The sequence below is a fragment of the Epinephelus fuscoguttatus genome, linkage group LG17 (assembly GCF_011397635.1).
Source record: "Epinephelus fuscoguttatus linkage group LG17, E.fuscoguttatus.final_Chr_v1".
NCBI classification, from domain to species: Eukaryota; Metazoa; Chordata; class Actinopteri; order Perciformes; family Serranidae; genus Epinephelus; species Epinephelus fuscoguttatus.
In genome coordinates, this window is record NC_064768.1 from 31737850 (window position 1) to 31749894 (window position 12045).

The following is a 12045-nucleotide window of genomic DNA, read 5'->3' on the forward strand; positions in this document are numbered from 1 at the left end:
CTGTGGGCAGTATCACCACAGTGGTTGATGGTTATGGTGAAGCAGAGACTTCTGTATGTGGAGAACATTAGAGTGACAGAAAATGAAAAGGAGAAAGACTCAGTACAAAAACTGAACAAATACATACTGTGTTTTTACATCCTCCTGAGACCCACACTTTTGTTTGATATGCATTTTTAATTTTAATTTCTCCTAGCTATTTGAGACTAGTAGGACCTGATAAGCATAAAAAAACTTTGTCAATGATAATAAAGTCCCAATTTCCTCAAACGAGTACTTCCTAATTAACAGTGTGTTAGCTTGTTGCTGTTGCTAAAATGAGTCACAATTGTATTTAATATCAAACTACAAACATTATTCATCATAAATAAACAAGATTCAAATATAAAATGTGATCAGGTTTTGGATCTTGTCCACTTTTGTGTCGGGATTCGATGTAAACCGACATGACAGAGATGGCTGCCATCTTGTTTTACATAGGGTAGTGTATCAATCAATCAGTCAATCAATTAATCAATCAATTTTATTTATAAAGCCCAATATCACAAATCACAATTTGCCTCACAGGGCTTTACAGCATACAACATCCCTCTGTCTTTAGGATCCTCGCAGCGGATAAGGAAAAACTCCCCAAAAAACCCTTTAACGGGGGAAAAAACAGTAGAAACCTCAGGAAGGGCAACTGAGGAGGGATCCCTCTTCCAGGACAGACAGACGTGCAATAGATGTCGTACAGAACAGATCAACATGATAAATTAACAGTAATCCATATGACACAATGAGACAGAGAGAGAGAGACAGAGACAGAGAGAGATGTAGGACAGACGATAATGACAGTAGCTTACAACAACATTTATGAAAGTAATAATATTATAAGTATAATTCTGGCTATTGTGGTACAATATGTTGCAGCACAACCACACACGTCACACTATCCAGACACTGCTGTGATAGAAGTTAACCTGCGAGACAGTGGAGCACAAAGGCTCCGGAGAAGAAGCCGAGTTAATGACATGCAGTATGGCCGAGTTAGCGAGATGCAGTAACAGGACATGAGTGTTAGCAAAGGAGAGAGAGAAGGAGAGAAGGTGCTTGGTGTATTATAGGGGGGTCCTCCGGCAGACTAGGCCTAAGTCAGCTAGGGGCTGGTACAGGGCAAGCCTGAGCCGGCCCTATCTATAAGCTTTATCAAAGAGGAAAGTCTTAAGTCTAGTCTTAAATGTGGAGACGGTGTCTGCCTCCCGGACCGAAAAAGGAAGATGATTCCACAGGAGAGGAGCCTGATAGCTGAAGGCTCTGGCTCCTGATCTACTTTTGGAGACTTTAGGGACCACGAGTAACCCTGCATTCTCAGAGCGCAGTGTTCTGATGGGATGATATGGCACTATGAGCTCTCTAAGATATGACGTAGCTTGACCATTTAGAGCTTTATAAGTTAACGGTAGGATTTTAAATTCAATATTATGCAAATGCTCCCTCTGCACGTTCACTGACGGAAACCTTGTTACAACTTTTACTTCCTCTAGATAGTCGAGTTTGATCATGTTCTCGGCGCTCCACCAGGGCCACTAGATGGGACAAAAAAGTGTCCACGAACGAGGACAACAGGACAATGTTAAGTAGAATGACACACAAACAAAGCAAACACCAAATGTGATGTCCTCATATAAGGATACAAGGTCTCAGGAGGTTATTGGATGGTCTTGAGTGCCGAATGTGCAAGGTTCTGCACTGTTACTATAGTTAAAGCATAGCTGCTATAGGTCTGCTTTCAAAGTCAAGTGTTTTTGGGCAAAGTGATGAAGTTGACTTAAACCCAATGAAGAACCTGCCATATTATATAAGCGTGAATTATTATTAGAGTCAGAGTTATTATTAGAATTATTTGCATTAAAGAAAATCTGTAACCAAATGCAACCACCTTGGAAACAGTGTGCCTGATTAAAATCTAAGTATCAGTCATTTTAATTAGAATAAATAAATATATGTATATAAATAACTGGATATTATAGCTGAATGGCTCATCAGACCGATTCATTTGTGGTGTGCTGGTCTTCTCGGTCCCCTCGGTTTTATTTGGCCCCTCCTAGAGCAGCTGAGCGGGGCGCCGTGGATCCCGTGGACCAATCGGTTGTCGGTAATATTTCAGTGGGGGAGCCCTGCCTGTGAACCAGAGAGAGGGAGAGGAAGAGAGAGAGAATGAAGCACCGCTGGTTCTCACTGCTGTTCCTGCTATCTCCGTTCTCCTCCACACAGCGACCGGGGAGCTGCGGAATAGGCGTGTGTTTCTCTCTCTGTTACTCCACCGAAGATCACACTGAGTGAAAACGTCGCGAAGAAACCTCGACTTCAAGGTAGGACACTCGTAAAGCGGTTGGATGGGGGTGGGGGTTAAGAGGCTGGAGGTGCAGGTGCTCCTCTGCACATCTTCTTTGAACGCTCACTATCCGCGCATGCAGCGCAAGCAGGCTTTTGTCTTTTTGACTATGTGGAGAAGATACCGACTAGATGTTGGTGTGTATCGGTGCAGCCTTGCATCGGGCAGCGGGGACAGGTCGGTGTGCTGTCAGCGGGGCTCCCAGCTGTGTCAACTTGACAGGAGAAAAATGAGAAGTTGCGCCATTTGTGAACGCAGGACGACCCCCCTTCCTCCTCCTCACACACACACACACACACACACACACACACACACACACACACACACACACACTCAAACACACACACTCAAACACAGAAGCACCAAATGGTCTTTGGCTGTGCGATCCAAAACGCATATGGAAAAGACTCGGACGTGTTGGTGATCGCCGAGTTTCATTCGTGCGTAAATGTTCGCTGTTCGCTGACCGTGAAAGCGCGCTTGTGCGTGTATGTGTGTTGTATGTGTGTATGTCCCGGAGAGGAATTGGCGGCTGCTGGCTGCAGAAGTAGCCCGTTTACACTGCAAAGCAAGAGGTGCACAACGGCTTAATTAATCACACGAGAGCCGCGTATACCGAGCACGGCGCTTGGGACAGGGAGGAGATGATTCCTCAGGACCACCCCGGTCCAGGAAATCCTCCAGGGGGGCGAAGTGGGGGTCGTTAAGGATGCTGCACATTTATTACCCTACCTGTGTACTGTACATGATTAAAGGATTAAAGGAGGCGAGCTTTTACAGCGCAGTCGTGCCTTTCTAATGCACGTTTGGCGCTCCTTTGAAAGATGGTGACCATTCTCCCTCCTTAACATCTGGTTTCACATGAATTATCTCAGTTACCGCCTCTTTTGCTTCATGCTACAGCCACACCACTGCAATATAGCCCCTCTTATGGCACCGCCTTGCTGTATCTCATGGTATTAGTTGAAATATTTGGTTAATGTGAGAAGACAGGACGGATCTGACATATGGAACATGGCTCATCCACACCATGCAGGTGTGAAGGTTGATTGTGGAAAATTATGGATAAACCGCACACTGCATAAGCTTGATTTGTGTTCATGTAATGCATTTGGAGTTAATTAAAGGAACCTGAGTAGCGTTTTTTCCCCACTGATTACTGGGAATCCAGGCTGTATGTTGCTTAGTGTGTGCACTAGTGCATGTGTGTGCACTAGTGCATGTGTGTGTGGGTGGGGGGTTGCCTTAGTTAATGCGTAAAAGGGCTCTGATGTTGTATGTGGTGTACATTAGCTAAACGTCCTTGCATCAAACACCATTGGCCTCCAAAACCTGATTAGGACATGAAACGAAATACATCTGGATATTAAAGCGAAGTGTTGACTGACTGACCTGGTACTGTGGCATGATTAAAGCCAAGGGTGTAGATTTCATTTCACCGTTAGGGGGGGACACGTATAAAATGGGTGATTTGGGGTCGTCCACCAGAACATTTTGAGTGACTAATTCCCTGCATCCTGTGGGGGACAGCAATCCTCACCTATGATTAAAGCTACAGTAGAGCCATAAATACTGTCATAAGTGGCACACTTGCCCGGTACACTCGAACCCATCCTTCCTCGAAATTATTCAAACCTCAGGATTCATTTTTTATTTTCTGGTATGGTGAGCGAACGTGCCACATCCAGCTGACTCCCTCCTGCACCTTCTTGGTTTCCTCTCGAGTCTGTCCTGCTTGCACAATCAGTTTACAGAAAGAGCTGGAGACACCGTCCAATCAATTGCACTTTTCTGCCTGCAATCTGTCAGATGTGAAATTGGTGTGATGAAACAGCAGGTTCTGTTGTAGCACGACATAGTGCTCATTTTGTCCATCAAATGGAAAAGATGGTTCAGTTTGATGGGGCAGTGGATGATAACGCAGAACAAAGATTGTAAAGACAGTGGAAACAAAGGTTTTTTGTGTTAACTTATTCACAATACACATCCATAGAAATTGCAGTATTTATATCACATTTCCATTTTTAATTATAACTCATCGCCGTGGGCGTAAATAAAAACTCCCAACAGCAAATACAATCCTCTTTTGTCTTATCAAACTGTCTTGTCTTCATTCGCCAGGAAATACAGGGCAAGATGCTGTCATAATTCCAGTTCACTGTGACTTCTCAAGTCTCACTCAACCTTAAAATTGATTTTCAGTTCTTGAACCAAGTAAAAAAAACAGAATAGGCAATATGGCTCTGGACATTTCTTGCAGTGTGTAGGGTTGAATTTGCCAGGGCTCATTTTGGTGCATCAACACGCATTGCACAAATCCCATTATTTCTTTTCACATCACATAAGAAGCTCGGTAATGATGCTCCATCATGATGGGTGCATGAAGATTAAGTACCGTGTTGGCGTCTGTGTAAGGTTTCTGCACACTCCGTGTTCAGGGAGGGGAAAGAGAGGCAGGGAGCAGGACTGGCAACACCTTGAGGATCCATAATAAGATGACAGACACTGAGAGGTTTCAGTTCATTATCCTGCATAATAAGTTGGGACACAAACAGTGTCTTGGCACAAAGTTGCATAATGTCCAATAACTGACAGGATATATGATTTGGTCAGTGTCCAAACAACTTATAACATGAATTGATTGTGCTCAACACTGATTCAGTCTTTGCTCATACAAACCCAATAATAAGATTAAATGTCTACAGCCGTGCTAGTGGCACTGTGTGGTTATACTTTGAGCTAAATGCAACAGCATGCTAACATGGTTATGATGACAATGCTAACATCAGTGTTGTTCATGAATGCACTAAATGCTCATCTTGGTGAACAGTGAACCAAATGCATCAGTTTGCAACTTATAAGCTTCACTGTTAGCGTCATTCTCGTGACAGTTAACTTTTATTTTATGGCACCCAGTGTGCAGACACAACACTGACTGGCAACACAGCTACCAGTACTGATGAAGCCAGTTCATACAGATATTTGAAGGACTTTTATGAACAAAATCAGTATGTTACAGACTCAAATGGAAAAAAAACCTAACTCTTAGAACGTCAGAACGTCAGCCATATTGGCAACGAATCTGAAATGACACATTGAGTTGAAGCATTTTGACCAGTCTTGGGCATTTATATAATGATCACAGGACATTATTTAAATTGACAAATAAACAAAAACAAAACAGAAGACAGGACCATAAATTAGTTCATTTTTGAACTGGGAACTTCAAAATTAAAACAGTGAAACTTTCATCGTGAACTAGTTCATTTTAATCTGTGGGGACTGAACTTTGAGTTTGCTCTTGAGAATTGTGAACGTGCACTACACTGGCTAACATGCTGACATTCAGTGGCGGTTCTAGCCTAAATGGCGCCCTGGGCGACACCCCCCTAAGATGCACTTAGTTTAGTTTGTTACCATACTAACATTGTCTAATACATGGTGCAGCTGGGGCTGATGGGAGTGTTATTTGTTTTGCATGTATTTGGTCATAAACCAAAGTATTTAGTATTTAGTATCACAGCACATTCTCAGTCCGACCTCATCATATATTGATGTTCGGTCATGGACCCTCCACGTCCAGATACGACGTGCTAGGTACCCTGGGTGTGTAGGTTGTTGATGTTCTGGGACACTGTGTCAAGTTCTGCCTGTTACATGAATTGTCTCCTTTCAAGATACACTTCTGTTTTCACAGGAAATTTACCGTTAACATACAGTCTCTTACAATAAACAGTACAATAACGCAAATTGACTTTTTTTCCCTCTCCAATGACTAACGCACGTGGTGAGGTTTAGGAAAGAAGAACAAGGTTTGGCTTTATTATCATACGGGATGTGAACACTGGCCTTCTGGGTCAAAGTAGCTGTTTGTTGGACCCATCCTCCACCCCTCACAGCCACCCTACTTGGACTTTCATCACTTTAACTTTCATCCTTGTCCCGCTGTGTTTCCCCTTGATGCCACCGAATTCCGTTAAAGTATAACCTGATCGGTTGCGTATCATGCTGACATTAAACAACAGCTTTTTCCGTCTGTGTCTGATGCCACAAGTCACTGCCCAAGCACCAGATTTTGAAGACTTTGGAGTGAGACTGGGCTCTTTATAATGAACAGATGAATAAAACAGTTAATAGATGAAGGTGAATAGAAAATGTCCAACCATATAAACCAAGTGACGCCAAAAGTTGAGTGCCAAGGTTTTCTAACATTACTTCTAACATCATAAAATAACTCCAGACTTAATTTGAACTTGACTCAAGGTTTGCTTAATGTAATACACTGAGCATTGAGAATTGTAATGGTTTATAGACCATCTTCAGAATCTTGGACAATGTTGCATATCAGATTTCCCTGCCATTAATAGCTTCTGTGGAGTTAAACCTTTCAGAATCCCCATGACTTTATTCTCCCAATACTATCTGGCACTGATAGCGTATCCCTTTGCAACAAAGCACTTTGTTATCATCTTTACAGTATTTCAAAGCTCCGTGCTGAAAACCTGCAGTGGTGGGAAACCAATACTGGTCTGGATGACAAGGTGAAGGGCTTTGAGGGTTTTCATATTGTTACAGTTGCCTCTAAAGCTGACTGCTGCATGAAAACGTAGGGCAGAGGAGATGGTGTTATTTGAAAGAAAACCTCTCTATGTTGATAAAGTGCATTCATTTAGAATCTAGATGAATGCTGCTGCGGAAAAGCACAATTTGAGGTAGCGGTGGCTGGCTATCCACATATTCCTTCCCCGCATCTCTCTCTCTCTCTTCATGTTTTCTGCTCATCTCTCTGCCTCTCCTTCCCCCTCAGCCCCTGACTCTTATAAACCACTCTGAGTGTTAAGCCATAAAGAGGCCATTTTGCATATTGCATATCAATAAAGAGCATTCAACTCTAGCACTTGGGGTTTTATTGGGCTCTCACAAACACAACCAGCAGATCGACCTCCATTCATGCACAATATAAGTACGCCATGTTCTGTCATATACGTGCTTTATAGAGGTATGGTTTAAAAATGTTGTCCGGTTGATCAAGACATCAACCAGTCCACATGGAAGCAGTTTTTTTTGCAGCCGTATCGTTAAACATCTAATAGTGTTAAAACAACTCAAAGTACAATAACAATGACAGATGTGAAATAAACTACACTCTAAGTGGATGAAAGTCAGCTCGGAGGATAAGATGTGGAGTGGAGTGATAAGAGGCATGGGCGTGGTTCTTGATTTGAATTATTAGGATGCAGATTTTTTTTTTTCTAGCGTAATAATCAGCTCAGGTTCAGCAGGGGCCACCATGACTGATTCATGCTCTAATCTGACTTGCCTGCTAATATCCCTGTGGTAATTAACGGTATAACATTTACCTTTGCATTAATCAGTGTTTGTAACATCAGTCATTTCAGATGTTGCCTGTCCTGCAGCTGTATCTGCCTCACGGGGCCAAACAGAAAGAAGGAGGGAGATTACTGACGTTATGAAACGCTGGGCGGCCGAGATGAGATGATTAGATGCTGCAGACGTTATTGAAGCTAAAATAACCAGGTGCATGCATGGTTTTTTCTAATGCAGAGTGGAGTCAGTATTGACTGAATGTTGCAGTGGATAGAAAATCTGCTATCCTCAGGCTTGCTGTAGACAAACATTAGTCGAGAACACAATGCATATGCAAACTGAGCAGGTGCATCACTTCGATCTGAGAGATACAAGTCGAACTTCATGAAATTTCATACAGCGAGTCAAACATTTTAAAGGCCCCACTCACCTTCTCCATCCCACATCAGTTAGGAGAGGCAATTTAAAAGAAATGCTTCAAGAGGCTTCAAAAAATTATTTATTTCATGCAGCGTGCACAGTATAGGAAATATTAAAGGGGTATGCCACCAATTTTACACATAACCTCATTAGTACTACTCAGTCTGTTCAAACAGCTGGCTTTAGAGGGAGCTTTCCAAAGACTTGGGGGCGTGGATACTGAATGGATCTACCAAGCACAAGCCCAGGGGTCCAAAGTGTCATATCCCCTGACCTCCACCCGCAAAATTTCACTCAATTTAAAAAGTACTGACCAGGAAGAGACTCAATATGACCATAGAAGGATGCAAAGGGTCTGCAAAGAGACAAAAAAAACACCACGAAAGTCTTTGTTTCTGGCTCCTAGGTAGGAGGGGTGGTGGTGCCTTTTGCATATCTATGTCCAGGGGCCCATTGTCCCATAATACACCCAAGCTTTGGGGCTTACACAACAGGGACCTGAGCCTGGATCGGATTACACTTGACCACAAAAACTAGTTCATGTGATAAGTGAGAACAGTGTGTACTGTATCCGGGCACGATACTCAGGTGTAAACACCAACTGTACCAAAACAGGGAAGTGGACTGCTATTAACAGAGTTTTCATCCAGTTATGAAACAGTCTCAATTCAATGCTGATGCCTCTATATCAGATGGCGAACAGACCCTGATCTGGCTCCACTGTCGCCTTTGACCTGCAGTCAGAGCTCTGGCAGGAGGTGGAGAGCGCTGCTTCTGACAGCAGCAGCTCCTCCTCCAGCCAAGAGCAGAGCTTGGCCTCGCTGCTCAGCTCCCCGCTGATGACCATCCCCGGGGCAGCAGTGTCAGTCTGCGGCGCCCTTTTCTACACTGTAGCACAACAAAAATGTCATGTAGATGATGATGCAAGTGTAGTCGCATAGAGCAACATTAATAATGTGAAAGCTGAGCGGCTGGGGAGCGGAGAATGGGGGGCAATCGCACTTGGGCACAGTACAAATCAATCGTACTTAATATGAAAACACCCTGATAGAGTTACCCTGATGATCTTGGCATGGGCGTTGACCACATAGGTAGAGTCTGACAAAAAGATGCTTTGGTTGCGTTATGAGGCATGTAGAAACCACCGTTTTTGGAACTTGACCCTCACTAGGGACGGACAGTCGGGATAGCTTAACCTCTGCTAAGCTTTGTAACTTAGAAAGTTGGAGGCATACCAATGTACATACACAGGGATTTAGCAGGGAGTGTCAGGATGGTCAATCTAATATTTCTAGAGGCATTAATAGATGTTCCATTCGTGCTTAATACCACCCTGACATTTTCTAAATGTGTTTGTAGTAATATTAATGATAATCTTATCCCCTGTGTCAGGAGGGCTTTCTCTTCCCCACTCTCTTTTGGCAGGCTTGCAGAGTTGGCGACAAGACAAACACTAATAAAATAGCAAGGCCTGTATTGTTAATCCAGGTTTGGTGGAGTGAGGGCATCACACACACATGCACACACATACAGATGCATTTTCATAACCTTCACACTTGCACACTTTTAATTGTAAGCGCTCCCCCTCATATCCATAAACCTATTGTTGGAGCTGCTCTTACTGGAGAGTTAGCACCTTGTTTTGACACATCCCACCTCCCATCCCGGGTGATGAGTATTTAATCACACATGCTGCAGGATAACGGGTCAACCCAAACTAAGAAACGCCATCCGTGCAGTACACGCTCACAATAGATGTGCGGGCCGCTCATCGTGCTCAAAATGATGTAATGGAGAGAAAGATACGCGCCCAACCCCCTCAACGCTCCAATACGAACTCTGTGTTTGAATCGTCTTGTGGATGGGACCTGAAACAGAGCTCGCAGGCGAGCGGCAAGGTTAAAGAGGCGAGGGTAATTGCTGTAACCTATCTGGGTGGAAAAATGTTTGCTCGTGTTCCCAGTGTACTCTTCTCTGATGCACTTGGGCATGAAATTGTTCCCCTTTCCACCCTAGCAAGCCCCAAGCCCAAGTCCATTGCCCATTTCTAGCCAGGCGAGTTGGCCTCTCTGCATGTGTGTCTTTAAACGCAGGGGTTGTCTGTTTGCCTTCGCTCGCCAGTGTGTGTTTGTTTGAGCGGTTGTTGTTGATATGTGTGTGTGTGTGTGTTTGTGAGGGGGTGAGGGGTGGGGGGTAGAGGAGGATGGGTGGGTGTTGGGTGTTAGCTGGCCCTCTCCATTCCTCTCTGACTGACAGAATAAGTGAGCGAACGCTGCAATGATTATGGGCTGCATGGAGAACTGCGGCAGAATGATCACTGAGCATTTCACGCTAAAATCAGAGAGAGAGAGAAACAGTATGAGAGAAGCTGATTTGAGGACTGTGGCTCAAGTGCTTCTGGAAATGAATCATATTAGCATATGTTCATTCATATATTGATAGAAAAATGTGTGTTTGCGTGTGGATAGGGGTGTTTCAGCCTTGCCTTCTTTGACGATTGATGAATTGACAAATTTGTGATTGATGACTGTGAGTCACAGCCATTCATTACGTGGGGAGCTCAACATTATGACCCCATTCCTCTGTCTGTGTGTTTTTCTCTGTGTGTGTAAATCCCTATATTCACAGTAAATGCACAACGGCATAGGATATATCAAACATGTTTCCTGCTGTGTTATGTGCTTGAGAAAAGCAGCCCAGGAGATCTGTGTTTGCACTGTATATTCTAACTGTATATTCCATAGTAACTGTCAGGGGGAATACACTCTGCTCATTGTTTCCCATGACAATTGTGTGCAGCAGAAATAATATAAGCAGTCGGCACCCAGTTGTGAAAAACACTTTTTCCTCTGCATGACTGATAGGATGATAGGGCAGCTGTTTCCATGAAAATATCATACAATTACTGTCATCAAAACAGAAATAAAGCATCTATATTTGTACTCTTAGTGAGCGCAAGAATCTGTGTAATTCCATTAGAAGTTTTTAAAGTGTCATAAAAATGTTTTTCTGAACTAAATTGACCGTTCAATAGCCCGACCCCCCCCCAACCCCCCCAACCCCCCCCCCCACCCCCCGAGTTAGCCTACTGTTGCTGTGCTTTCCAACCTCTCCACTGTGACAAGGAACAGTGGTTTTTGTAATTATAGTAATTTTCAAAAGAACAAATCTTCAATTTAACAAAGAAAAAGGCATAAAGATGATGGTTTTCGTGACAACTGTCATTAGCTGTGAGCTAACATTAGCTTAATCACTGACACTAGTTCCATGAGTTAACCGGAAAAACAGCTGACTTTCAATATTTCCACCTGATTAAAGAACCCTGGAAAAGTGCACATGATGGCTGACGTAGACATCATGGTACAGATTCTTGACCTTTTGATGTAAATTATTTAAATAAATACTCTCAGGTCATGAATCAAACATATATCTGTATCATCATTTTTCCCCCTTCATATCTTTTGACCATTCAAGAAGGATCTACTTAATTCATTTGAGAGAAATCGGGGTGAGTTTCCAATGTGCACCCACGGCTGCACGAACATGGCAGAGGGGGAAGGATTACCGTGAGTTGACAACAGCAAAGGTCTGGAATACTGTGTTTGTTGACTGTAGTCTGGTATGTGTATTGTGGCAGCAAAGCAGGTATACTGCAGAAAGTGTCCGAAATACAGTGAGTCTAAGCTACGTACATACATGATGTAGTGCCAAAGGTTGAAGCTTAAGTTAACCATCCTGGGTCAAAAACAGTCTGCATTCTCTTCTGTTGATGATGTTGAAGGCTAGTTAGCCAGTCAGCTAGTTTCTTGGGTGTGTTCAGAAATACTCGCTCTGAATGCTGGAGCACTGTCTGGGGATACGGAGAAGCAGAGCACCAAGAGGATCAACTTAATGGTTCGTTAATTCATGTAGAAATAGAA

General features: G+C 43.4%; 1 protein-coding gene across 1 annotated transcript in view; it reads left to right on the forward strand.

Moving 5' to 3' along the window:
• Positions 1 to 2177: 2177 nt before the first annotated feature.
• The window catches only part of dlgap3 (discs, large (Drosophila) homolog-associated protein 3), a 160300-nt gene continuing 150432 nt past the window's right edge, over positions 2178 to 12045 (forward strand). The window contains exon 1 of the mRNA XM_049603056.1: positions 2178 to 2354. The gene's annotated coding sequence lies outside the window, so the exon portion shown is untranslated. The remainder of the gene's footprint in view (positions 2355 to 12045) is intronic.